Genomic DNA, 26,200 nt, shown 5'->3' on the forward strand with positions numbered 1-26,200 from the left:
CTCACAGGAGCTGAGTCTGTGATGGCCTGTTGTAGTTCTGATGCTTTGCATTTAAGTGACTAAGTAGAAAGGGAAGCATCTGCTTTTCAAGGTCTCCTAAATGCATTGAGAGAAAAACTTTAAAAAAAAAATCTGCACTGAATTCTCACCTGTGAATGTATTTTCCATCTCAATTTCTCATCTTGCTGCTTAGAGACATGTCAGAGACACACAAATATTTACCGATGAATATCATTTATTCAGCTCTGGGGAAATGGTGCTATTTGCATTTATGTGGAGACTATGACTTTATACAAGCTAAATGTCACTGTACATGCGTTGTTTTTCTAGTCAATATTTGGTTCTTGCTGCTATTCTGTGTCAGGAGACTGATGTCAATGGAGTTTATTTAATCTCCACATGACTTGGTTCTGTACACAACTGCTCTGCAATTCATAAAGGCCTCAAATGAACAAATCTGACAGACTAAAACTTAGTAATTCTTGATCTGAGATCCTTTGAAATCAATGGAAAAGTTACCATTGTGAGCAAAAAGATTTCAGATTAAGCCTTAGTGAATATCCACCCTATTTTGCACTGATAAAATAAAGGAGATGACTCACACAATGGCTCTAGACTTGCTTTGAAAGGAATATTTTGTGTGACTGAACAAATAGTTTTATTGTAGCAGAAGGTGCTGTGGGTCCTTAGTCATGTAGAAAAATGTCTCATGTTGGAGAGAAGCACTGGGCTGATGGCACGAGCCTGCTGCCTGGGACTGTGAGCGTGGGATTTCCATCTGGGCAGTGTGCTTGCTGCAAGCACAGGAGAAATGAATTACTGACATGTGCTGTACAGCAACATAAAGGTCAGGGACAGACTCCTGTTTAGTATGAGAAAACACTTCTTGTACAAGCCCTAGGTGCAAACCCTGCTGAGGCAGAGGCGTTCAGATATTAGACTGGCTGAGCTCTGACTTCCATGGTGGCCTGATGCACACTCAGTTCTCCAGTTGAAGATGGTCCAAAGCTGCTGCCGTACATTTATGGCAGTACAAGTTTGTATTTGAACTGAACTCATGTTAGCATTGCATTCTAAGGGCAAGTGCTCCAGGGGTTGGGTCCTGAGCTGTGACTTGAACAAAAATTTCCAGCTAAATGTGGTCAGTAGATCCTGAAAAATCCCATGAAAAAGAGTTCCTGCTTTTATTTCCAGAATTTTGCTGTTGGTAGTGGAAGCCATGAGCTGAGCTGACAGCACATACAAACAATTGTTTTTGGTTTCCCAAATAAAATAGCCACTGTGTTTGCATAATCCAGGGCCTTAGCAATAGCCATGTCTAGCTGTAGCTTTCATATGAAGATGTACTTTTTCCCTGAAACCCTTACAATACACACAGCCAAGCTAAAATGCACACTTCTGTGCATTGCTTGGAATAACTAAACTATGTGTCTGCTTTTAAAGACTTTTGGTTGCAAATAAGCTCACATGACTGGCATTTTAATTACTTATCTGGAGCATCATGTAAATACAGAATAAGCAAAAAACGTTATGAAAACTATTCAATGTCAACTTTTTCAGACATGTCATTATATGAATTAGTGATAATTTGCTGTCAAAAACCATAGGCACACTAAAATTAACCCACAGATACAACACACACATGGAATAATTACAAAATTTCAGTCACTACAAAGATTTAGTTGTCGTTTAGCAGGTGCAATAAAATATGATGAATCAAAGTCTGTTGAAAGTAGTATACATTAAAATAGCAGAAGTTGGTATGTGTGATGCAGAAAGAAAAAGGGCAACGCCCCTGTTTTTCAGCTACAAACTGTATATACCAAATTTATACTTTCCCCTTCTGTAGTAAATTGATTATACTGAATATAGAAGACTGTGGTTTATGCTAATAACATTCTATGATGACCAGCACATCATAGCCCTTTTAACCCAAAAAATGCTTATGTGACCATTTGTCCTGCCCTGGGTTGGATTTTGCTGCAGCAGTTCATACTCAAAGCAATTAAGATATATTAATATCATGCTAACAAGGACAGGATCATGGGAAAAAAGAATTAACCAGAATTCCACCTCAATGCTCCTCCAGGTGCTTCTCTCAATGGTAGAAGACTGATTTTAAGAGCATAATATATTTCACACCTACTGTGTGTATTAATTTAATTTTATTAATCCAGAAATATTAATTTCTGGATTAAGCCAGAATACTTTAATCAGCAGCACAAGCAAAGCCTCAATTTATTCTGCCTCAGAAATGAAGTGGAAGATGAGGGGATAGAAGATGTTTGTCTCTTTTGCTTTACCAGCCAGCTGCTTCAGGAAGCTTTAGTAGACACAGGCTTGGGTAGAACTTATTGTGGGATCAAAGGTAAATATAGCAAAGTGTTTTAAAATTCATCAGTTCTATAACATTAAAGCAGCATACATTCTCTAACTCACAGAGGCACTAAAAATGTATGCACTGTGTATGCTTTGTACACACAGTATTACTGTGAAGTTGTACAACAAGTATGTTATTCTTTAAATACTTAATGAAAGTCCATGGACCTGAAGATCCTCATCAGTTTGAGAATTTGGATTCTAATCATGAATGCCACAGCTGTGCTGACTCATCTGCCCCCCAGGTAACAAAAGGAAAGGAGCTGACATTGTATGATCTCTGTTCACCCTAGAATGGGCTGGAACAACTCTTTCACAGCATTTGTGGCTTCCTCATCCCATGTGGGAAGAGCTGCTGCTGTCTCACTTCCTAGGTTCTGTCAGCTTTGCAGCTGATAGCCAGCCCAGCAGTACCTGCAGTGGGAGATGCTGGGCAGCATCCACACAGACAACAGCTCTAATCCTTTCTGAACAGGCTGCCAGGCCCAACACCCTTCCTGCTTTGTGAAATGTGCACACTGCTCACTAGGCAACACTTCTTCTCTGTCACTAAAGCAAACACTTACCAACCTGGGTGACATTAACTGAACAGAGTTAGATTCTGAACAGGATGGTCCTGAAGACTCTACCAGGCAGAAAAAAATCTCCTGTCAAAACTTGTGCAAGATAAATATTCTTCCTTCATATAGCAGAGTCTCTAGAACATTGTACCAATGAAACAGAGCAGACTTTGGGTTAAGAAAAGGAGCTGCTGTGATTCTGTGTCACTGTTATCTGGGTTTATTTCTGGGCTTATATGGTACCACTTATGATACAGAATTTACAATTCAGAAGTCACCAAAAGAGAATATGTCCAAAGGAATGTGAAACTCTGATTGGCCTTTGCAGGAGTGCTCTACCCCTGCTGGAACATCTCCTCAGCACACCTGCCCCAGAGCCCAGGGCACTCCGTTTGTCCTGTCCTGCTGAGGACTTCATTGGTGAGTCCAAGGCACTTTCTGTGGGGAGGTGGTTCTGGCCCTGCACCACCTTCACACACTGAGGAAGGACATGAGAGGTTCAGAGGCAGACTCTGACATGTAGTGGCTGTTCCCTGTTATCCTTTGTCTCCAGCTGCAGCATCCTTGGTGTCATTGAGCCGCAAAATAGTTTAGTTAGAAAAGACCTTTGAGATTAAGTCCAGCTTTTGACTGGACACCACCATGTCAACTAGACCATGGAGCTAAGTGCCATGTCCAGTCTTTCCTTAAGCAGTTCTAGAAACAATAACTCCACCACTTTCCTAGGAAGCCTGTTCCAAAGTCAACAACCCTTTCTGTGAAGAAATTCCTTCTAATGTCCAGTCTCAACCACTCCTGGAACATCTTGAGATTATATCCTCTTGTATTGTATTCGTGGGGTGCCCTGTGGCAGGAAGGAATGATGAGTCTGACTCCATGTTCTCAGAAGGCTAATTTATTATTTTATGATACTATATTATATTAAAGAATGCTAGACTGAACTATACTAAAGAATACAGAAAGGATACTTACAGAAGGCTAAAAAGATAATAATGAAAACTCGTGACTCTTTCCAGAGCCCCAACACAGCTTGGCCGTAATTGGCCAATGAGTCAAAATAATTCACAGCAGAAACCAATGAAACAATCACCTGTTGGATAAACAATCTCCAAACACATTCCACATGTGAGCACAACACAGGAGAAACAAATGAGATAAGATTGTTTTCCTTTTTATTGGCGGCTTCTCAGCTTCCCAGGAGAAAAATCCTGGGTGAAGGGATTTTTCAGAAAATATGGATATGACACTCTTGTCCTGTTGTGGGTTCCCTAGGAAAAGAAGCCAAGACCCACCTGGCTACAGCTACCTGAAAAGAGGTTGTAGAGAGTGATAAAGTCATCCCTGAGCCTCCTTTTCTCCAAGCTGAACAGCCCTGCTCCCTCAGCTGCTCCTCATAGGACTTGGCCCTTCACCAGCTTGGTCCAGTATCAAGAAGTCCTTTTTTCATGTGAGGGCCCCAGAACTGGACACAGCAGTCGTGGTGCAGCCTCACCAGTGCTGAGTGCAGGGGGCTGGCCACCATCCTGGTCGTGCTGGCCACACTGTTGCTGATCCAGGCCAGGCACCATTGGTTTTCTTCACCACCTGGGCACACACTGGTTCATGTTCAGCTGCTGTTGACCAGCACCCCAAGGTTCTTTTCCACTGGGCAGCTTTCCAGCCACGCTTCCCCCAGCCTGTAGCACTGCGTGGGGTTGTTGTGTCTGAATGGCAGGACCTGACACTTGGCCTTGTTGAATGCCATATAATTGGACTTGGCCCATTGATCCAGCCTCTCCAGATCCTGCTGCAGAGCCTTCCTACCCTGCAGCAGATCAACACTCCTGCCCAACGAGGAGATGGGTATTGTCTCTGCTGCCCCTTCCCAAGAGACCTTTAATCTCCTGAACAATCATTTCATGTGATCCTTCACATGGCACAACATACTTGCAGGTGACTAACCTGTCTTTTACATTTGGAGAAGGAGGTTGGATTACATGACCTCTGGAGGTCCAGCCTAAATTACTTTTATGATTACAGCCACTGCCACACTTATTACAAGAAAACACAAGAGGGAACCAGCCATCTAATCTTATTCTAGTTTAAATAAAAATGCCTATCTACCTAGGAAAGTTTTTTTAGATAAGAGGATGTATCTGTGGGTGGCCGAAGGCTGGGTCTTCCTTCTTCCATGCCCACTCTTTGTGGGCATGACCAGGCCATAGGTCCCTTGTGGCTCTCCCCATAGTGCTGCTTCACTTGGGACCATAATGGAAGATGAGAAGCAGCCAAATGCTCTGGAAGCACTGCACTGCCTGTTGCTGCAGAGGTGCTGGTGACACAGACACTGCTCAGCTGGCACAGCATTTCTCAGAGGTGGTTGCAAAAGAGAGGCTGAAACCTGAACATCTCCAGGTTATTGCAGCAAATTAAATATGATGACACATAATAGACAATTTTATATGCTCTATTAACTCTATTAGACCTTTGTATTGGAGTAATTTATTGCTGGAGTCTACACAGCACAGATATAGTTCCAAACTTCCTCTGATTTTGTTATTTTGCAGAGGCCTTGGCATCAAAGATACATCCAGTAAGAGCTAGTAGGAGCTGAAAGTTTATTCTGGAGGCTGTCCCAACCATGTCAAAGGAGCAGCTGTAGGCCTTAGGACTAGCTGTCTTTGTCACGCTGACACAGTTGGCACACTTGGGTAGGAAACGCCATTCCAAAAGAGTGTTGAAGTTCTGTGGAGACTGTCCAGCAAGTTGTGCTCTTCTCAATGACCATGTGTGAAGTACTCCACGTTTCAAATCAGTCTGATTTGCTTCTCACCCAGCAATCTCCTGGAGCAGCACTGGTTGTAGAGAAGATGGCCTCTTGCATACTCACGTTAGTGGAGTCACTGTCTGCTTCATCTGTTGCTGAAGGGTGACAAACACACCCGAGGGCTGAGCGCCTGCAGGAGCAAAGTGAGGCAGTTCAGAAGGTATCTGTAGGTGTTTCTCTGCAGTGGTCACAAACAGGAATGCTTGTGCTCCTCCTCATGCTCCTCTGCACCTTCAATGGACGATTCCTCTTGGATGAGTTTGCTAATGGCTCCAGTTGTGTCACTCATGAAACTCATCTTCGTGATTTCTGAAAGACCCCATTAACACTGCATTAGAATCCTGATGGCTTTCATTCACTGAATTATTTAATTACTTAAATTTTTTAAGCATATCAGAATACCTTTTAAGTTAAATGTGACCTTCTGGTCTTCTTTGAGAGGGGCTGACCTTGAGCATGATTGAGGAGGCTTTTGCAGCCTTGCTTCTGTCTTCACACGTGCTCTCACTGCAGCACTCGGCCTTGCGCCTTCACAAAAAGGTGTTGTTGAGGGAAGCAGCATGCTAAGTGGTTTTCTTTTTTGTGATTTATCCAAGTGCCTGTTTGCTCCCACATGCTGTGAGTGGATAATAGCAGTTCTCAATCAAAGTTAAAATTACTAACGCTCTTGTCTGTGGAAAATTTAGTGCAGGAAAGAAAAAAAGGTTAACGATGCTGCTATACTACCAATCTTACTATGGTTTGTCTTCATCCCTGCATCTTTGTGAGCATTATTGTATTGACAGGTTATTCCACTTGATCTCTCTGCTGGAACCAGAGTGAGGCAACTGTATCTGACATTTTGTTAAGATGGTGAAACTAGTATAAAAAAAAGCCATGTAAACAGAAAAACAATGGTTTTTTTCCTAACACTATGTTCATCATCCAGTAAACACTCACAATTCAGCAGTGTGCTGACAGCACAGTGATTAGCACAGAGAATTACTCCATCCTCCTCTTGAATATATGCTTACAGCCATAAATTTTGCCAATGTATTTCCTCATAGCTGGAAGCTGTTGAAATTATTTGGCACAGGATGTTGGAGTAGCTTAAAAAAAATAGCAACAACAGCAGCCAGTCTCACTTCAAGTTATTGACACTTCACTGTCCATCTGCAGTTCTGTCATATGGAGGCAACGTACCATCATTTCTCTTTTTCTAATTGTGTTCACCCCAGGGTTCTTTTGTGGCACAAGTTATGACTACTTTTTAATTGTAGTCTGCTACAACCTTTTGCCAGTGTAAAAGGGCAGAGATTTGATCATTTCACTTATGTATTCTCAGTCTTCTACTGAACACGTTTAATTTATGGGAACTGGAAAATGGGACAGCATTAGGGTTTCATATATTCATGTACAAAAGTCATTTTTAGTTGAGCTAGATGAACTCTGATGGATTACACAGTGTCAAATTATGTGCTTCAAATTATATGGTGTAGTGATGGAGTGGTTTGACCAAGTCACGCTAGGCTCCTTATCTGAAAAGGTCTTATATCAGGCATCTGAAACCACTCTTGGGTACTTAATCAAAACCAGTCTGCTTTTTAGGGGTCATCAGCATGCACAAACCAGTGCCTAAATGACTGTCTGCATGGTGACAGTACCTCAAAAGACTGCTTGCTAGGTAGTCTGGGCTCAAGCCACCCTTTTGTGTGCCTGGTCTCTGACACACGGAAGCCTCTAGCAGATGGATGAAGTTACCTTTTGGATGCCTCATGCCCAGCCAGAATCCCACTGAATACTGCAAGTTCCCTGTGGTGCTTTAGAGAATAATTAGCAAGTTTCAAAGTTTACCCTTAAGATATAATTGTGTCCTAAGATTGTCCTCCTCTGCATCTTGGATGTCTTCAGTGTGCCCTTGTGTACTTACCCTTGTGCTACATGGAAGCTTTGCTGTCATATTGGCTCATGCTCTCCAGATATGCAGACACATGCCCTTGAGATCACTCCATACCTTTCTTTCATAAGACTAACACAGAGTTCTTGGCAGATAGCGGAAAAATCTCAATTTTCACACAAATTTTGGAATACTCACTCCCAAATCTTCCAATCTCAGTTTTCCCAAGACTCTGCATTTGCTGGAGCACAAGCCTAACATGAAACGTGACAGTACTTCCAGAGGCAGTTGCTGGATCTGCTGTCATGCTGAAGATGAGACACATATTTAGTTCCCAGTGAATCACCCTCCATGATTTCCTGCACAGAACCAGCACAGGCATGGGCTCAGGGGCTAGCAGGTAAGGTGCTGCCCTAAGCCCTGGGTCTTTCCCAGAGACCTTGCAGCTCTGGGTGTGTTTGCCTTAGGAGCCAAAAAGGAAGCTAATTTAATGCATGTGATCAGGCACCCCTCAGACACTTTTTGCCTTAATTATATTTACATAGGAGTAACAACAAATAGAAGAAAAACTGTTCTTATTAGCACAGCTTGACATTCCCAGTGCATTAGCACATGAAATGATCTGGTGACAGAGTAAATAAGCCACAAGTTACTTTAAAAATGCTTTTACAACCAATTCTAAGATGTTTCCATCTCAAAAGTGACCTGAAATTGTGAACTATTTGCAAAAACAACCCCATCAACTAAAATGAGGGTTTCAATAGAATCATATAAATGTTTCAAATTATCAAGTTAAAGTATTCAGCACTGGATTCAAATATGCCTTTTCATTTTCATCTAAGGCCCTACAATAACTTAACTGCCTCCACAGTATAGCAGCCAGGAGCAAGCATCTTGGCAGGAGCCCTCTACTTTTCCAGAGACAGAACAGCTTCCCTGCTGAACCCAAAGGTTTTTGAGAGCTCTTAAAGAACACCCAACTTTGTGACCCTTCTGGAGGCCCCATGGATTGAAGCTGGATGTTGTCCAGTTGTAGCAGTCACAGAATCACAGAATGGTTTAGCCCTCGGAGATGGAAAATCCCTTTAAGGCCATCCATTTCAACCATTAACCCAGCACTGCCAAGTCCAACACTCAACCATGTCCCTAAGTGCCACATCTACATGGCTTTTAAGCACTTCAAGGGATAGCAATTCCACAACTTCCCTAGGCAGACCATTCCAATGCTTGACAACCCTTTCAGTCAAGAAATTGTTCCCAGCATCCAATGTAAACCTCTCCTGATGAAATGTGAGGCATTTCCTCTTGCTCTCTAGCTTATTACTTGGGTGAAGTGACCAACATTCCCTTCCTTTCAGGTAGTTAGTTGTACAGAGTGGTAAGGTTTCCCCTGAGCCTCCTTTTTTTCCAAGATAAACACCCTCAGCTCCCTCAACTGCTCCACATAAGACCCTTCATAAGACTCTTTTGCTCCAGAGCCTTCACTGGTTTCTCACTACTCTTTGACTGAGTCACAATAGTGATTTAATTTTGTCTCACCACCTCCCAAGGTGTCATTTGGGAAGGAGCTGGCAATCTGCCCTGGACATCTGAACAGCCAATATAGGCAGGCAGAAATGGGCCACATCAGGGTACAGCACTCTGTGAGACACCTACTGTGGCCAGGTGTGCTGGCAGCAGTGCACACTGCTCCCAGTGAGTTCTGGATTAAGACTTCAGCATCTTGATGGGATATTATGTACTTTTTATTGCCAGCTTCATCTTATATACCACCAAAGCCAGTATTTAATTTAGAACAGTTTTATTCAGAGATATTTAACCAGAGAGTATCTTAATCTGGAGGTGTGGGAAAAGAGATCATTTAAAATTTCTTTAATTCTTTTTCTGGTTATTTTCAGCAGTCCTCTATTCAAAATAACTTGGAGCTATGCATAAAGGCTGATTATAAAACCTATCTAGGGGATTGAGTCACACAGCTGTGCATTTAAATCTCCTAAAGCATGTTTCAACAGTCTCAAACACATGATGCTAAATTGGAGATGGGATTTTTGGATTAGAGATGGTGAAATGGGAGAGGGAGCACCAAGGTTAGAAAGTAAGTGAAAGTGTGACTTCTGCATGGGGCTGCAAGGTTTCATCAGGAATGCTGGCTTGGAGGAAGGATCTCCTTGGCCTGAGCACAAACTGCATCAGGCTCTGTGAAGCTCCCCAGGATGTGTGCACTAGGACAGCAGCGCCACTCAAAAAAGCGTATTTTGCACCTGAGGAGCTCAGAGTTTGATAATTTAATACCTTTGGAAGAAGCTGCTGATGGCATGCTCTCCTTGAAAAAACTGCTGTCACCAGCAGGAACAGAGTTGAGACCTGGAGCTTCATGATTAAGCTGAAACCAGTACAGTAGAGCTACCTTTTCTCCCTGAGACCAGGGCTCATAGCTTTGCCGGATTATTTTGACATATTTTCTCCACCCTGAGGATTTTAACTTTACTTTCTACAATACCTTTTAGCTTGGAAACACTGTTGATTTTCTCTTGCCAGAAAAAAAAAAAAAAAAAAGAGGGAGGAAAAAAGGAGTTCATTTCCAGACATTTGAGAGTATTGGAATTGTTCAGGTGCTGAAGTCAATGCAAGGCATCAGCTGATAAGTGGGAGGCTTAAATGTTAAAAATCTCAAGGTAACAAGACAATGATTTGAAAAGGCCTTCTTTCTTCCGATTACTACTGAGAAAGGATGATATTACAGTGAACCTTGTTAAAATGGAATATTCCCAACAGAGAATAATTGATGTTAGTGCTACTGTCAAACTGAAGATCTGAAGGGGACTAATTACTTTTTCTACTAGGAATAACTTTCTATTTTGTCACTGCTTCGACTGAGCAATCCCATTAATCTCAAACATCTGAATCCCAGATCCTCTGCCTAATTTCTGCTGGGAAATAGCAAAACCAGCACTACTTAAGCAACAGTGGCAGAATTTGATGTCCTTAAATCAGAAGAACAAGTAAAAACATTCTACACAGTCTTTAACAGCTCGTTCTAAGGAACATGCAGGTCGAAGAAAGCAAGCATCCATGAAGCTGGTGTGTAATGGCAGTTGCTGGTTTGGCTATTCACTGCTGGGACAGGGAGCAAGGGATCCTATCCCCACACTCCTGTGTGGGGCTTTGGGGAAATGCATTGGGCTAAAAATGGGAGCTCAGAGGCTCTGCTTGCTAGAGGGAAATTTCTCTCCCCTCCTGTCTCACTGTCACTAGCTCATGACAGGGGCAATGTGCTCTCCCTCCAGCTTCATATGGCTTCTATCCATGTTTCTGTTTGGTCCTGGCTCTGAGACTAAAGGAAAGGATCTGCCTGCCTCCCTTGAGTGTCTCAGTCTGTTAAGTCCAAGAGAGGTGCATATGCTCTGCCATTGCAGACAGCATATTAAGAGAAAACATCAGCTAGAAATGAAGGGCATTAGCACATCATTTACACAACTACAGCAGCTCTGAAGTGCTCCAGCAATATTCCCTCACTGGATTTTTACTCTATTCCTGAGTGCTTCTTTGTGGGAGTGTGCATATTCCCTGACTACATTGCAAAGAACAAGAGAGAAACTGGATGAGCAGTTTTCAGACAGAATGCTAGTTGTGTCTCCTCTCACCATGGCTGGGCTGTCAGGACCAGCTCCCTCCTCCTGGGGATGAGTGGTGTTGCTGCTTGCAAACAGTGGCCAAGCATCACAGGACTAGGGGAAATTGAAAAAAAAAGCACAAAAACCCCCAAACCAACCCTTCAGGAATACTGGGGTGGTTGAAAGTCTCACCAAAGTCAGAATTCTGGAAAGGCTGAAGAAAATCAGAGCTGAGCTCCCTGCCATCTATCTGACCATCCTGGAAAGATGATGCATTGAGAAACCTCAAGAACGGTAGAGCCAGAGGGTAGGTCCAGCTGAAGTACACCAGCAGGATTTCTCCTTCAACCAAACCCAGGTCCTTTTCTTTTTGTAGTCCCAGAAGCAGTACAAACAACAGCAATACTTTCTAGTAATTGAAGCAACAGCCATTAAAACAAAACAGCTGATGTTGAATATATCTCACTTATAAGGACATTAACAGAGTTTGCAGAGGCCATTAAAAGAACAGAGCTCATTTTTCATCCCCCATGAAACCATCAGTCATGGCTTTTTTCTTAACTAGGTTACCTTTGGAACACAAAATGTCAGAAAAATGTAAGGCTTTTTTGAGTCATAGGACGTAGTTTTCTTTGCCTGGATGACATTGATTTAAAAAGAGTCTACAGGTGAAGGTGTAGAGATCTCGACATAATCAGAGACATTCTGGTTCTTTCCAAAGATGCTGGTTACATCCACATCCACTTGTGAATTCAGTGCAAAGGATAATGCAACCAAGGATAAATGCTGGCACAAAAAGGTTAACACTGGAGGGTAACTGGAAGTAGGTGATGCATCAACACATCTGCTGAAATTGAATATGAAGGATAGAAAGTGTGTGAAATGGTTTCAAGGAAAATTTATGCCTAAATAAGCTGACAAAATCAGCAATTTAGGGCAGTATTTTTTAGCACATCTGACAGGCTTATAAGAGAAATTGAATATAATTTTTGAGGGAATGATGGTATTAGGTAAAGAGACATCATTTTTGAGACCTATTAATAGTCAGTTGTCCAGGGACATTTCTGAAGGCAATGTTGATTCCACAAGAAGCACTGACCATCTAGATCTTTCCAATGACTACCTAGATCTCATTGCATTGACACTTCAATGCAGGAATGCAAGGAAACACCTAGGAATTTTGGTCATTTAACTCCATAATTTTAGGCATGGCTAGATGGCCAGGATGTGGCAATTATCAGTGGACATAACCTGCTGATGGTTTTCTTACTGGTTGGTAATCGCTGCCCAAGGTCTACTTTTACATGCATTGTGTACTTCAAGCTCCTTTCAACCCTGTAACATCCTTGTATTTCTTCCCCTCCCCCTGCCCTTTATCTGCCAGAAACCATTCTAGCATAAGTGGAAATTCAGACTGGTTGATTTTCAGAATGATTTTCATGATCACGCAGAGTCGCTCAGCCTTGTACTGCCACAGTTTGAGCCACACATGCAGGATTTCATGCCCCATGGAACAGCTTAAAAGCACACTAGCTAAAATGGGCCAAAATTACATCAGCATTGGTACTACTGTACTGGACGGTGAAATTGTTTAAAGGTTGTTACATTAAAAGTTCCATTAAGCTATGTGTTGTTGAATCAATTTTTTAATGCCTAAAATACTAAAAATAAAATTACCATGCTTTTCTTCTGAAGACAATATTTAAAAACCATTATTTTATAAGCCAGTTTCAGAGAAAAAACATTTTTCTGAAAATAAACCATGGTATCATCAGTATCATGAATTAAACACACAGAGAAGAGAGATTTTACATGCATCCAAAATACAGTTTCTGAAAGAAAGATATCTTTTTTGCCCCCTCTTGAATAATGCCCATTGTGTGCCTGGTTAGAAAGCAATAGCTTGGTTATGAAATAATGGAAATTTTATCCATGAAAATGCTGCCTGCACATTAAAATCATCCCACAGCTGACACAGTGCTGTCTGCAAGCTTCTGGGCTATAAATCTATCAGTAAATAAGAACTATATTACTGTAACTCCTAATGTTAGGTGAATTTCTTATTAAATGGCTGACTAGAATGTGCTATACATGAAAAAGAGAACATCAAATTAAGCTGTGCTGTAAAAATTAAAGCACAAGATGAGACAAATGCTAGCCTCTGCATTTTTAACCTACTCTTACATTTTCCATTCTAAGTTCAAGCTCCAAAGCCTGTGTGGTAACAGCTCTACTGCTTGCTGCTGGCAGTGGTGCACCTGGAGGTCCCAGGGCACAGCTGCACAGCAGGGAGAGCCAGGAGCATTTTAAGGGACAAGCCTGTATGTGTTTAAAGGAATGTTCCGGTATGGGGCTGATCAGGGACACAGGAGCTGTCACAGCAGGGGCAGCCATAAAGCATGGATGCAGCTCCATGTCATTCACTTGTTGGAAACTGCTTTAGTTAAGGTGGCAAACTCTCAAGGTTCTCACCATCATTTGAGTCTGGCTGCTCTGGAACCACCCTTTCAATCTGTATTTTTTCCCCAATCCTCCTCTGATGCCAAGCAGAATCAGTGGCAGGAGATGGCCAGGGTGAACACAGACAGGGATGAATGAGATACTTGTCCCCTGGTCACAAGCCTTACTGAATGGTGTGGAGTGTGGCTGGCAGATGGTGATGATTGTCAGCTCACTGTGTCCATGAGGAGAAGCTTCAGGATCATTTTAAGTGTGGCAGCCCATTTTAAGGTATCTCATACACAGGGTATGCAAAAGCTCCAGTACATATGAATATCTTTAGGAAGAGCCTGCATTTGGATCTAGTCCCACCTTCTGAATTCCCCAAACTATAAAGGAGACAGGATAATAGAATTTTACCTTTGAAAACTTTCTCCACAACCAAAGAATAAAGTAAATGAGCTTAAGAAAAATTAAATGTTTTAATAGGATGTGGAAGACATTTAAGTAACGTTTTCTTCCCTATCTGATTATATATTAAAAATTCATTTACATGCTCAGCAGTTCCCAGACCTCTATTGGCTCCAGCGGACATGGACAAACCCCCAAAGCATGTGCAGTGAATTTGTAGAGATAGCAGGGACTCAAGAAAATTGGCAGGATTTCTTCTTCCAACATACTGCTGTGACTGGGCCAATTCCTTGTTTCTCCCCTGGCCCTGGTGCCTGGACCTGCCACGCTCTAGATTTAAGATTTTCTGGTAATGCAAAGTGATGCCGCAGCATGAGCCTCAAGCTCATCTCCCTCCCTGAGCTTGGATGTCCCTAAGGCTTGGCCAGGATGTTCTCACTTGTTCCTCTGGCTGCTCTTCATCAGCAGAGGCCAGGGTTCTCTGCTAGCACTTATTAACAGGAACAGTCAGCAGAAACTGCAGGATTGTAAGTTTCCAAACATCCATGCTGTTCTTTTTGACAACAAGTGAAAACACTTACAAATACCTCCACCAGTAAATCCCAGTATATTTATCACCCACCCACATATCAAACTTGCCTCAAAGCAAGCTGTGCTTAAGTCTCTAGTGTATCTAATTTTCTTTACATGTTTTTTTCCTCCTCTATGAAATATGACAAGTATTCTCCTTTTTTCTTTTTGTCTGTGTGGTTTTTGTTTTGGGTTTTTTTTTTTCTTTTAGTGAAGTGTCTGCAACCACTTCTTCCATTATCAAACACTTGGGAAACAAGGAATCTTTACTTTTGTATGATATGTATTTACTCTTAGCAGCTTAGTATGTATGTTTAATCATAAGACAGAGCCTAAAACCAACAGTGACTGAAAACAGGTATTTTGACACTAAATACTGTAGCCTTTCTAAGAGACAACTGGACTACACTAAGTCATTAAGAAGTGTCAATTTTCATTTAATATGAAGAGCATATTTGACATAATTGCTGTTCATGGAAGATGTCTCCATTTTGTTTGTCTTTCACAGACACTTCTGCAGCTACCAGGGAGAAAAGAAAATCTGTGTTTGCTTCAAACTCCTCAACACAGAGATCAACATGACTAAGAGGTTAAATGCAGGGCTGGCTTCACTTCTTTAACAATAACAATAACAATAACAATAATAATAATAATAATAATAATAATAATAATAATAATTCTGTGTAGAAATTTCCCTGTTTTCTTGTTCCAAACTTCTCCACAAGTAAGAGCAGCTAGGACTGTAGTCCTTATGCCCAAACAGCATTTTGGACCCCTCAGATCCCACAGAGGCTCAGTCAGGCAGCACAGTCCCATCACAGAAAGTCTTCTTCAAGCACAAATTGTAAGGATCTTAGATAACTACTGTTTCTCATACTATAATAAGAGTTTATTACTATTTCTTACTAACTTTTTTTGTTTGTTTTGTTCTCTCCTGTTAGGAGGGGGGCTTTTTCTTCTATGTCCGTATGTTACCTGACAACTGGAAAATATCCAAAGGAGACCAGAGGCTCCCTTTTAGCAAAAGGCTCAAATAGCTAATGAGGCCTCCCCCAGCCTTTCCTTGTGTTCAATGGGTGAGTTTTTGAGGACCCATGGGAGGAATTCCAACATGGACAGGATGATTGCTGTTTTTCAGAGGAACACAGTGTGCTTCAATACCCCTGAAAGCTCTCTTAAGGCTCAGCAAACAGCTGCTGTGTGAAGTGCAGCCCAGAGAAAGGCTTAGATACACATACAGCAGGAACGTGCAATTGTAATTCAGGTGAGTGTTTCTATTCATACCAGCTCAAATGTATAATTTGTCCAATTATTCAGGAATTTCAGATCTTTGTTTCAGTCCAGTGAACAAAACCAGTAACAATCTGGGCTCTTAATTCAAGAAGATTATGCACAGCATAATTTGATTTTAAGCTGTCTCCACACTGTGAAGTTCACACTCACACCATGCAAAGCAGTTTTATCAAATATTTACTGCTCTGCCAGAGCACTTACCTGCTTTATGTTGGCCTCTGAAATACAACAGCTAGAAAGGCATTAGTCTCACCAGGAAGAGAAAAGTGGACACTTAACTGTCATGACTCAGGGAAACATGCATTGTATGGAAAGCCACCTGGGCAGTGACAGCTAACACAGCAAGCTGTGTCAAACAGAGCTGGGGCAGCGTGTACCCAGGTGGGCTGCTTCACTCTGGTCAGACTGTTCTGATCCTAACAAGTTTGGCAGAATCAGTTGGGAAATATCTAATAAACAAAACAAATGTGTGCCTGCTTGTAACCCATTTCAGACCTCACTCACTTTCTAAACCAGGTGCTAACTACTCACCCATTTCAGCAATTTAAAAAGCACTTTGTTTTAATGTCCTTTAATGAAATGTCATTGTAAATAGATCAAAATTAAGTTTTTTGTGGTATAAACATGTGAATTGTGCCTGTGTATTATGATCACCCACACTCATGACAGGGTCTTGCTTGGCAGCCAACTTAGGTTTTGCACCCTTGGATGTTTTGGGATATGAAGCTAAGACACAACATGGATAGAGCTTTGTTAAGTTCCAAGTATTTCCCCTCACGCAGAACTTCACACATATGAGAAATGCTACTACTTAAAAGCATTACTGCAGGAACAGAGTGGTGCTGATAGGAAGCTGTCCAGTTTAAAATTAAGATATTAATTTGACTGGCAGTCACTGTGTGTTTGTAAGTCAGGACAACATACTTAGAGCTCAACAGACTACAAAACTCTCTCTATGAGAAAATAGAAAAATTTTCATCAACAAAACACTTGAAGCAAGGCACAGAACATTCAATTCTGTGAAACATGGAATAGTGGAATTATCCTGGCAATTTACATGTGAGCTCTGAGTCAGTGCTTTCAGGCAGGGAATAATTCCACATATGCATCCCTAATGAAACAGGATCATAAATCTTTCTGAATGGTGCTTTTCAGTTTTTATGCTTGGCTTCAAATTTGTCTCCTACAGGAAAGACACTGAAAGACAGAAGCAGCACAGTGTCCAGCCCGTGGGACCCAGTTCATGAGAGCATTTTGCTATGTGGGACCCCATTTGTATGGTCTTATCCTAGTTGGAAATGGGTATTTATATGAGTATTTGTAATGGGTATTAAAAAAAAAGAAAAGAAAAAAGGACAAAGGAGCAGAACAGCAGGGCAGGTAGCAATCTCTGTCTGGCATAGCAGATAGCCTGGCTTGCTTGATTATAAAAAAGAAACATACAAAGTGAACCACAACCACTAAAGCCTTAATAGAAATATCTGTCTAATTTAGCTTGTGAGGAGGAATACATTAAAGCAAATAAATGTGTAGGTCTGTAACTATCTTGCCTTTTTTGTGCTGCTTATGCTATAAGTATAAACCAAAATCTTTCCAAACAGATTAAAAAAAGAGGTGGATCTGGAGCTAGTCAGTGTATTTGGGCCCTGTCAAAAATTGTGGGGTACTCCCATGGCACAGGCAGCTGCAAAAACACTCAGAGGCAAAAAGAGAGTGTCTGGAGGGACAGGAAACAGTCAAAGGCTCAGGCAGCCCACGCTGGGAATGGGGGCTGCCCATCCTGGAGAACTGGATGTGTGTTCCTCCCCTGCTCTGAAAGGCTCTGCCAAAGAGATGCCACTTCATCTGAGATGTGGGCTCAGGGAAGGGATCATTCCTGGCCTTCCTTGACTTCTAGCTCTTAAAAGAGCATAAATTGGTAAATCAACCAGTAGCATAATTAGAAGCTGTCAGCATGATATTCCTCCAGGATATCTGTACTTGCAAGGAAAAAGGGATAATTCTGCAAGTGTGGTGCTAAAGGTCTCAGTGCATCCTGTTCCCTGCCAGGCTGATGGCACAGCATTTGGCCAGAAGTGTAAAGGAACAGGGTTTCCAGTGGTAGTAACCAGGTGACAATGCTGGGGACTTGCAATACACTGCCCCCCAAACATTTTAAATTGTATTTGATGAGCTGCTGGTATGGTACCACTGTGTATATTTTGATAGTGCCACAGAGAGTGAATGATGGTTTGGGTGCTACCGAAAACTCCATTTTTTAGGATCCCAGACAGACCCCTGGGAGAGCATGGGTGACCCTGAAAGGCAATTTTGTTATGGGCTTCTGCAACAGACAAATACTTGATTTGCCTGCTCCAAAAGAGACGTCCCTCTGTGCCTTTCTGCAGGAATGGGGCTGGGCAGGAAGAAGCTGCACCCCATGTCCCACAGGCCCTTTGGGAAGGGAAGTGCCCAGCAATGGGTGCTTATAGGGGATGGAGAAGGAAACTCTGGCAGTGTGGGTGGTGTCCAGAGCAGAGGCAGGAGTGGACATGTCCCCTGCCCCCAGCAGTCACCTTGTGAGGCATTTCCCTGCAGTTCCAGGGAGAGCAGGCAGATTATATATTGCCAGAAGCTGCCAGCTGGGCAAAAGGATCCAGCCAGCAAAGACAACTGGCATTTAGAAAGCCCTGTGCATCAGCCACAGCCTTGGCAACTGCCATTTGTAAGATTAAGCTTTGTCTTCAATAGGGTGGCCTCACTTTCAGCATTTTGGCTCCTTGATCCCATTCTGGATTTGAGGAAACAGTAAGGAAAAGGGTAGTTCCATGTGAGCAGAGGAGTTAGATGTTTGGGTGGATGTTGGTGCTTATTCTGTTTCTAAATAATGTAGACACCCAAACTTTGTTTTGCCCAAGATGACTTTGCTGCCTGTGGGACTAAAGAAAAACACCCCTTTGTAGGAGTAGCTCCCTGTTACAAAAGCACCCTTGCCAAGGGTACCCAAGCCCAGGATATCTAAGGATATACCCTGTCACTCTTTCAGGGTGTTTCCTTGCCTGGATAGGAGTACAGCTGCTGTTTCCCTGTGGGAAGTTTCTCAGCAGGTCCAACACCATGGTTCCAGGGGGGCTTGAGTCCATCCTGGCTGCACAGGGAGCAGACTTAGAAATCTGGAGGCCACAAGCACATCTTGCTTCAGTTCACTCTTGAGGTTAAAGAGCCTGATTAATCTCCCTCAGGCCATGTTTTTAAGCCTTCCCTGCACCCTCACCAGGTAATTGACAGCTGTGTCCCAAGTGGCAGACTCCTTCAGCCAAGACCTCACCAACATCGAGCTGTGGGACCAAATCCCACCACATATTTTGTAGATTGCAATCCTCCTTGTGCAGCATGGTGGAAAGTCTGGCTTCCTCTCAGCACTGCTTTTTTTTAGTGGCAGAAGTGCTACCAGGCAAGCTGCTTTCCATACTACATTTGTGCAGCAGATTATTCCCAGCTCAGCATGATGCTCCCTACCTGTCCTTCCTGAACTCACTTCTGCAGATCACATCTCTACTTCACCTCAGCTACATTCAAGTTCTGACCTCATCTGGACCTGCTGAACTTCCCACCACAGTGGCCTCCACAGACCCCACATTTGTTACTGCCAGGACTGTCAAGAGCCCAAAATTTTCTGTGTAAAAAGGTTTAGAAGGGCTAATCCACCAGCTGTTTGCAGAAGTAAAATCTTGGGCAGGTGTTTCATTTTACACAGGCCAAATGCTGTTGAGAGGGCTGTTCATAAACAGACAAATTTACATGAACATGTGGAGAAATAGGTGCTTGCCTTTTTAATACTCTAGTCACTTTACAGAGGAGACCCAGAGAAATATTTTCAGTCAAGTTGTGCCAGGAATTAATTTGACAGACTTAATGTAATTAAATGGAGTGGAGTTTGGCCTGGTGACCTTTTTCTTTCTTCTGGTGTACTCCATGTGTTTGACACTCCAAACAGCTTTCAGCTGTTTGGATTTAAGGCTTTTCTTGCTGTTTGCATTGGGAACTTTTCCCCTCCCTTTTTAATATACGAGACTGCTTCCTTTGTGTCCTGGAAGAGATCCTTATGCCTTAAACATATCATTCTTACAGGGAGGTTATGCTAAATCCAAACCCCTCAGTCAGAAAGGGGCTGCTGCCAGTTTCCTCTTTACTTACTAATGCAATTGCCAGCAAGGGGCACCAGGATTTCAGCAGAAATACCAGGATCAGGGAAACACAAAGTTTAAAGCTGACATCCACTGTCTTTAGGTGGCCACTTGGTGAAGCTAGTGGGTTTTACAGAGAAAAGAAAAAGAAAAACCGAAAAATTGCCCCCAACATCAACAAAGGCACATTATCAACAGCAACAGGCTGAAGCTCAGAACAGCAAACCCAACACTGCCTCTGTCTGTACACTCCTGAAGTTGTTAAATAACAATACAAGCAAATATACATCTTAAATTTATTAAAGTTCTTAAGACAGGCATGTTTATGTGCATCCTGAAAAGAATGGGAAGATATCCAAGGATACAGATTATTTCACCATGCACAGGACTTTGTCAACAGAGGAAAACCAGGGAACAGTTAAGTACAATTTTCTCTAATTTCATAGGAATCCAAGAGTACCTCACAAAAAATGAAGATATTTAGAAATAAATGCTACTCTTTGGACATCTTAATTATATAATGCTGTCCTTTTTCCATGCTGGCAAGTGCTGTGATTCCTGAAAATTATCTATGTATCTTGTGCCTGACAATCTATGCTTTTGGTGCTTATAAATGAATTTGAGATAATGGTTTTCAGAAATAAGAGCTTTTCTGTGTGCTTGTATTTTTTAAATTGGGCAGATACCATAAAATGTGCCCTCCCAAGTCCCAAAGTTTGAGACATGACTGAAATGCAAAGGTAGGCTAAAGCCAATCCATGATCATGAAGGGATATTGGCTCCTAGGAGATTGCAATCCACATTTCAAGACAGTCAAGAGCTGCTCACTCTATACTTAAAGATTTCCTAAAAAAGCCGGGAAAAATCCACAGGGCTGGTGATTACCTAGTTCTTGTGCAGAGAGGCTGACAATGATGTTCAGTCCATGTTTTCCCTGATTTGGTCTGCCTTGAACTTTGAATGAGTGTGATTCATGCAATTGAATACTTCATTGAACAGTACTTAAGCCCTGGGTTTGGGGAATCACAGAAGCACATTTGCCTTCAGCCTTGCCTTTAGCTTCTGAGTAATGCCACTGAAGCTCATAGTATGTAAGCCCTCACTTGAATTTAACAAGCACTTTGCTGGGTTGATGCTATTTTTACATGTCTCTCTATGGGAAATTAGTGCATCATTAGAGGTGCAGATTTGGTGGGTTTTTCATTTTTCTTTTTCTTAACTTAGAGCCCAAATTTTTTCAATGTATGATCTCATGGCAATTCCAATCCTTTGAAACTGAATATTCCTGATTTTTTTCTGTAAGATTCCCAGCCACCAGGAAATAACTAAATACAGATTAAATGCCTTATGCTGTTAAGAACATGTTTTTTAGTCGCTGTAGACCCAAACTTAAAGTGTAAGGTTGGTTACAAACAATAAAATGAACCCTCACCTCTGCTCGCCATCTCTCTAGATACTGAAGGACTGTACAGCCTGTAGCCAAATGAAGGTCTTGATTCCACCTGCTGCTCGTTTTGAGTCACAAGGACTATCAGGCAGATGAACAGCTCAACACCTGCATTTCATGCCCCTGGAGGTCCATTCCTGAAGCGAGGAATACAGTCTACCTCGTACAGTACTGAGAATAACTATTTTCACATTCTGTGCATCATTTCACCATTCAGCCCCCACTCAGGTGTGAGAAACCAAGGGGAGAGCACCGACCTTTTTACCTATTGAGAGGCGCTTTGGAGAGGATCTCACAGCACCCCGAAGAGGGACGGGGGATGCCCGGAGAGCCCCGGAGAGCCCGCTGCTCACCGGGACCGCGGGAGCCCCGGCTGCGGGGGAAGCCGCGCTGGGTGGGGTGCGCCCGCCGCTCACCCCTCTCCGAGCTTCCCGCGGTACCACAGCCCTGGGCAGAGCCCCGCAGCCCTCAAGGAGCCCTCCGGGACCCGCCTCAAACAAAGCTCACGAAGGAAAACTTCACGGTTCACAGAGAAACCATAGGCAGCATCTTGCTGTCCGCACGCCGCTGTGCTAGCGAGGCTCCCCCTCGCAGCCGCTCCCCTCGAGGCAGCGGCGGGGAATGTCAGAGGAAGCGTCCCGCACACTCCCGCAGCTCCCTACGACCCCTGCACGGCCCCTTTCCTCCTCCCGCCGCCCCCAGCCCCGGCGCTCACCTGAGCTCCGGCTGCTGTTGCTCCTGTTGGGGGTCTCCGCCGCGGGGAGGGGGCCGAGCTCCGCCGCCTCCCCGCAGCGCGGCAGCCGCCAAGTGCCGCTCTGCCCCCGGCGCCGGGATTTATCGCTGGGCGGCAGCGGGCGGGGGGAAACGCCGTGCGGAGCCACTTCGGGGCGCGCCGCCACCGCGGGCAGAGCCCGCTGCCTTCCCGCCCCTGGGCGGGGGGAGCCGGCGGGGTCGCGCCGGGGGAGGGGAGAGGAGGATGAGGATGAGGATGAGGATGAGGATGCAGCAGCTCCGTTCCGCTCCGTGGCGGTGGAAACACGGCACCGCCCCCTCCCCGCTGCGCTCGCCGAGGAGCACCTCCACCCGCCCCGCCTGCCCGCCGGGCACTGCCGGGCACCGCCGGGCACTGCTGGGTACTGCCGGGCACCGCCGGACAGGCGGCTCCGGGCACCGAGTCGGGGCAGCGGGCGGACCCTGCCCCGGCCCGGCTGCCGCCGCTCCGGCCAAGCCCCCGGCGCTGCTCCCGCCCGCGGCTGCCGCCGCTGCTCAGGCACGGCCGTGGCCGCTGCCGGGCCCGAGCCGGGGGCGCTGCCGCTGCCCTGTCGGGGCTCTGTCGGGGCGGGGGGCGGCTGCAGCTGCCGCCCTGCCCGGAGCCCAGCTGCGGCACTGGATCAGCCCGCTCCCGGTGGAGATCAGCCCGCCCCGGTGCGGGCAGACGCACGGAGAGAGGTGTGCTGGCGGCAGGGCGCTTCCCAGGGCTGGTACCTGATGCGGGGACTGTCTGGGAACCGGGAGAGCCTGCTCGGGGCTTGCCCGCTCTTCGCAGTCCGTCCCTGATCACCCGGTGCTGACCGATACCGGAGATGCGCTCCTGGAGCAGGCGGAGCTGGAGTGAGAACCATGTGGGCTTGCGAGCGTGTTTTGGGATTTTAGCGTTGCGTCCACGCTGTCCGAACACACGGGAGTGGAGTCGCTCAGTTTTGCAATGTATACACTGTACAGAGCGATAGATACCCTATGGAAGTACCATAGAGAGAGTTTAGCGGCCATTAATGACTCAAAATCAAGTAGTTATTCCCTCTGAGAATGTCAGAATTTCTACTAGTAATGTTAACTTTGTCAAGTGCAACTTCGATGCTAGATCTTCCACCAAAATAGGTAGGATGAAAGCTTCCCCACATACCAAATAATTTGGATAAAAATCCCACAGGAGAGTCTTAAAAGGCTTTTACTTTCCTAAGGAAGGAAGGATTCATGGGATGCTATGAAGTGAAGAATGGAAGTAAAAGAACCTCTGTTTTATTCTAATGAGGTTGTCACTAATCAGAAATGGTATTATTATGCACAGCTTTAGAAACTTGTGTTTAATGTGGAGGGTTGGTTTAAAAATCTGTTCACTAACTCTCTGCTCCTGTCTCTCACACTTTACCAAAGGGACAGAAAAATTAGAGATCTGTCCTGGTGCCTTCTGGTGAAGTGCATTCAAGACTTCTGGAGAGGTCCATGATCTAAAATGACAGTGGAAGATGACATAGATAAAGAACAATCACTGGATCTCATTAATGATGATAATACGCTTCTCAAATTTTTAACAACAAAGGAATGAGATTCCCAAGCATTTTTATGGTCATCAGTGCTGAATAAAATTTCTGTCTTGGATTTTCCATAGAGTTTCTTACATCTCTTCTGTTTGGGCATTAGAGGAGGATGATAAGGCTGATATGTGTTCATACATCAGCCATAGCAGGGCCAGCACCATGATATGTATTTAGATATGTGCATGGTTGTATAAAACAACTTGCTGTCTGACTCCATTCTGACATGTGTGACAAGCAGCCACTCTACATCTGAAATGTAGAGTTCCCTAAAATACTTTCCCCAAAATACTGCAGCTACAGGTAAAAGAAACTTCCAGGAGCAAGACTTGGCTGTACCAATCCCACATGGAGAGCCCTTCATCCAGGGTATCAGACAATGAAAACAGAGATGGAAAAATAAAAGCAATATTATGCAAAAATTAAGCATGGAAGGAAGGATTTTAACTGAGACAAAGTGTTCTCAATGAAAGGCACAAATATCAGTCACTCACAGCTGAATGATTTCAAGTTGATCGGAAGCTGGCTGGAATGACAGCCCAGAAAGTTTCACATTAAGTCAATTAAATCCCATTATTCTTTAGATTTTAAAAACTAATTAAATTAATTTCATGTGACTGTGAAAAGAGCTGAAATGACTGCCAAAAACTGTTCTTGTGACAGGCTACAGAGGCAGCATTAGTCAGTAATTATGGCACCAGGCTGGTACTCAAGAGAGTTTTGTGTCTTATCTGCCCAGCTCTGAGTGGTGATAAGAGGACTCTTTAATTTCTATAAAGTGATACTGGGGATGAGTACTCAGCTTGCATGGTGGGGAGGAATCACTATAACTGGATCGTCTCTTACTGCATCCCAGCAATACTCCTCCAACCTGATCAGTGATTTGCTGGGCATATTTGTAAGTAGATGATGTAGAGCCTGCTGAGTTGCTTCTTTTCAGATACCACAAATGTCTTGCCATGGAAAGGAACATGCCTTTCAGACAAGACTTCATATGCATTCAGGTACGTGTGCGTGCATCTGTTCAGCCTACCAAATATCCATCATGGCAGGACTGTGGATGCACAGGGAAAAGTAGTGTGGACCATCTTGTGGGCTAACCACAGTCTGCCTTACTTCAGTTCTGGATCATTCAGATATAACTGGTCATGCTGAGCCATGATATTTTGGGCAGAAAACACCCAGCAGGGAATTATGGGCTGGTTGCTATCTGCGCACATTTCTTTTTGTCTTTCTTTAACGTATTGTCCTTCTCCTTTCCTGATCCATTATTTACATTTAAGTTGCTATTTCTTTCCTAGGTGGTCACTGGACATGTCACCAGGTACATCTCTGCAGTGCTAGAAGGAGCCACCAGAGTGGCTATCAACAGTGTGCTCTGTAACCCCATCCCTTCTGTCTGCAGGGCTGGCTGCTTGAATGCTGATGCACTGCACGTGGGATTCATCTGCCTTTAGCTTCTGACATTGTGAGTTAATCATCAGAGTGCAAGCACATCACCTCAGGCTCTCTGTATAGCTAATGGAGAGAAATAGACACCTCCAGAAGGCAACTCATCTCATCCATCTTAGGCATCCTCTATGGGAAGATGAAATGAGCTGCCTTTGGAGGGGCCCATTTCTCTCCACCGAGTCAGAAGGGAGCCCAGGGTGACTTGCTTAGCTAAAGATGATTAACGTGTGGGTATGTACAGTGAAGTGGAATGAATCTCACTTCTTTTGAGTAATTCTGGTAGCCATGACCTAGTGGAGATTGAGAACCTTTTGAGACTTTCCTGCATGTCCTATAAAATCCTAAAGCTGGGGGCAAATCTGAGCTCTTCTGCAGATTTCTAGCAAACAAAAGCAGTGCTGATCAGTCAGCTTAATCTCAGGGCAGCAGAATCTAGGAGGGCATAGAGAAATGTTGTTCAAGCAGGTTCCAGAGGTGCTGTTTTGTACAGGCAGGTGGCTGCTCCCACCCACTTGTCCATCTTTACGTGGTGGCTGGCTGCTCAGAAACAGGGATCTACAGAACCACTCTAAAACAGGTCCTTGTTCAGCACTAGAGTGATTCAAAACCCATTTTAAGGGCTCTTGCAGCTCTCTCTGAAGCACCTTGTGCTGGCTACGATGAGATGCTGTAAGAGAGACTCACCAGATTCACCATAGTCCTTTTTAGTCCTTTTCTCAAAACTGCCTCTTTCTGAGCTCTGCATGACACTCTGTTACCTTCCTAAGGAGATAATTCCCTCTGAAAAGATGATCTGTTGTGCTGTCAGTAACCAGTAATCCACTGCACTGCAATTACTTCTCATAAGCAAATTAACAACACAGCATCCTCAT

At 43.9% G+C, this 26,200-nt stretch overlaps 1 protein-coding gene across 2 annotated transcripts in view; it reads right to left on the minus strand.

The window, feature by feature from the left end:
- Window positions 1-22,821, minus strand: part of HTR1E (5-hydroxytryptamine receptor 1E) — a 38,870-nt gene extending 16,049 nt beyond the window's left edge. Inside the window, exon 1 of one of the 2 annotated variants that reach the window (XM_071443462.1) lies at window positions 22,277-22,821. The gene's annotated coding sequence lies outside the window, so the exon portion shown is untranslated. Of the gene's footprint in view, window positions 1-2,949; window positions 3,028-22,276 lie in introns of those variants that run through there. The other variant, XM_071443471.1, reaches the window with a different exon arrangement.
- Window positions 22,822-26,200: the final 3,379 nt, after the last annotated feature.

The sequence above is a fragment of the Agelaius tricolor genome, unplaced genomic scaffold (genome assembly GCF_023055355.1).
Source record: "Agelaius tricolor isolate 1412-34295 unplaced genomic scaffold, bAgeTri1.0.p SCAF_1, whole genome shotgun sequence".
Classification (NCBI taxonomy): domain Eukaryota; kingdom Metazoa; phylum Chordata; class Aves; order Passeriformes; family Icteridae; genus Agelaius; species Agelaius tricolor.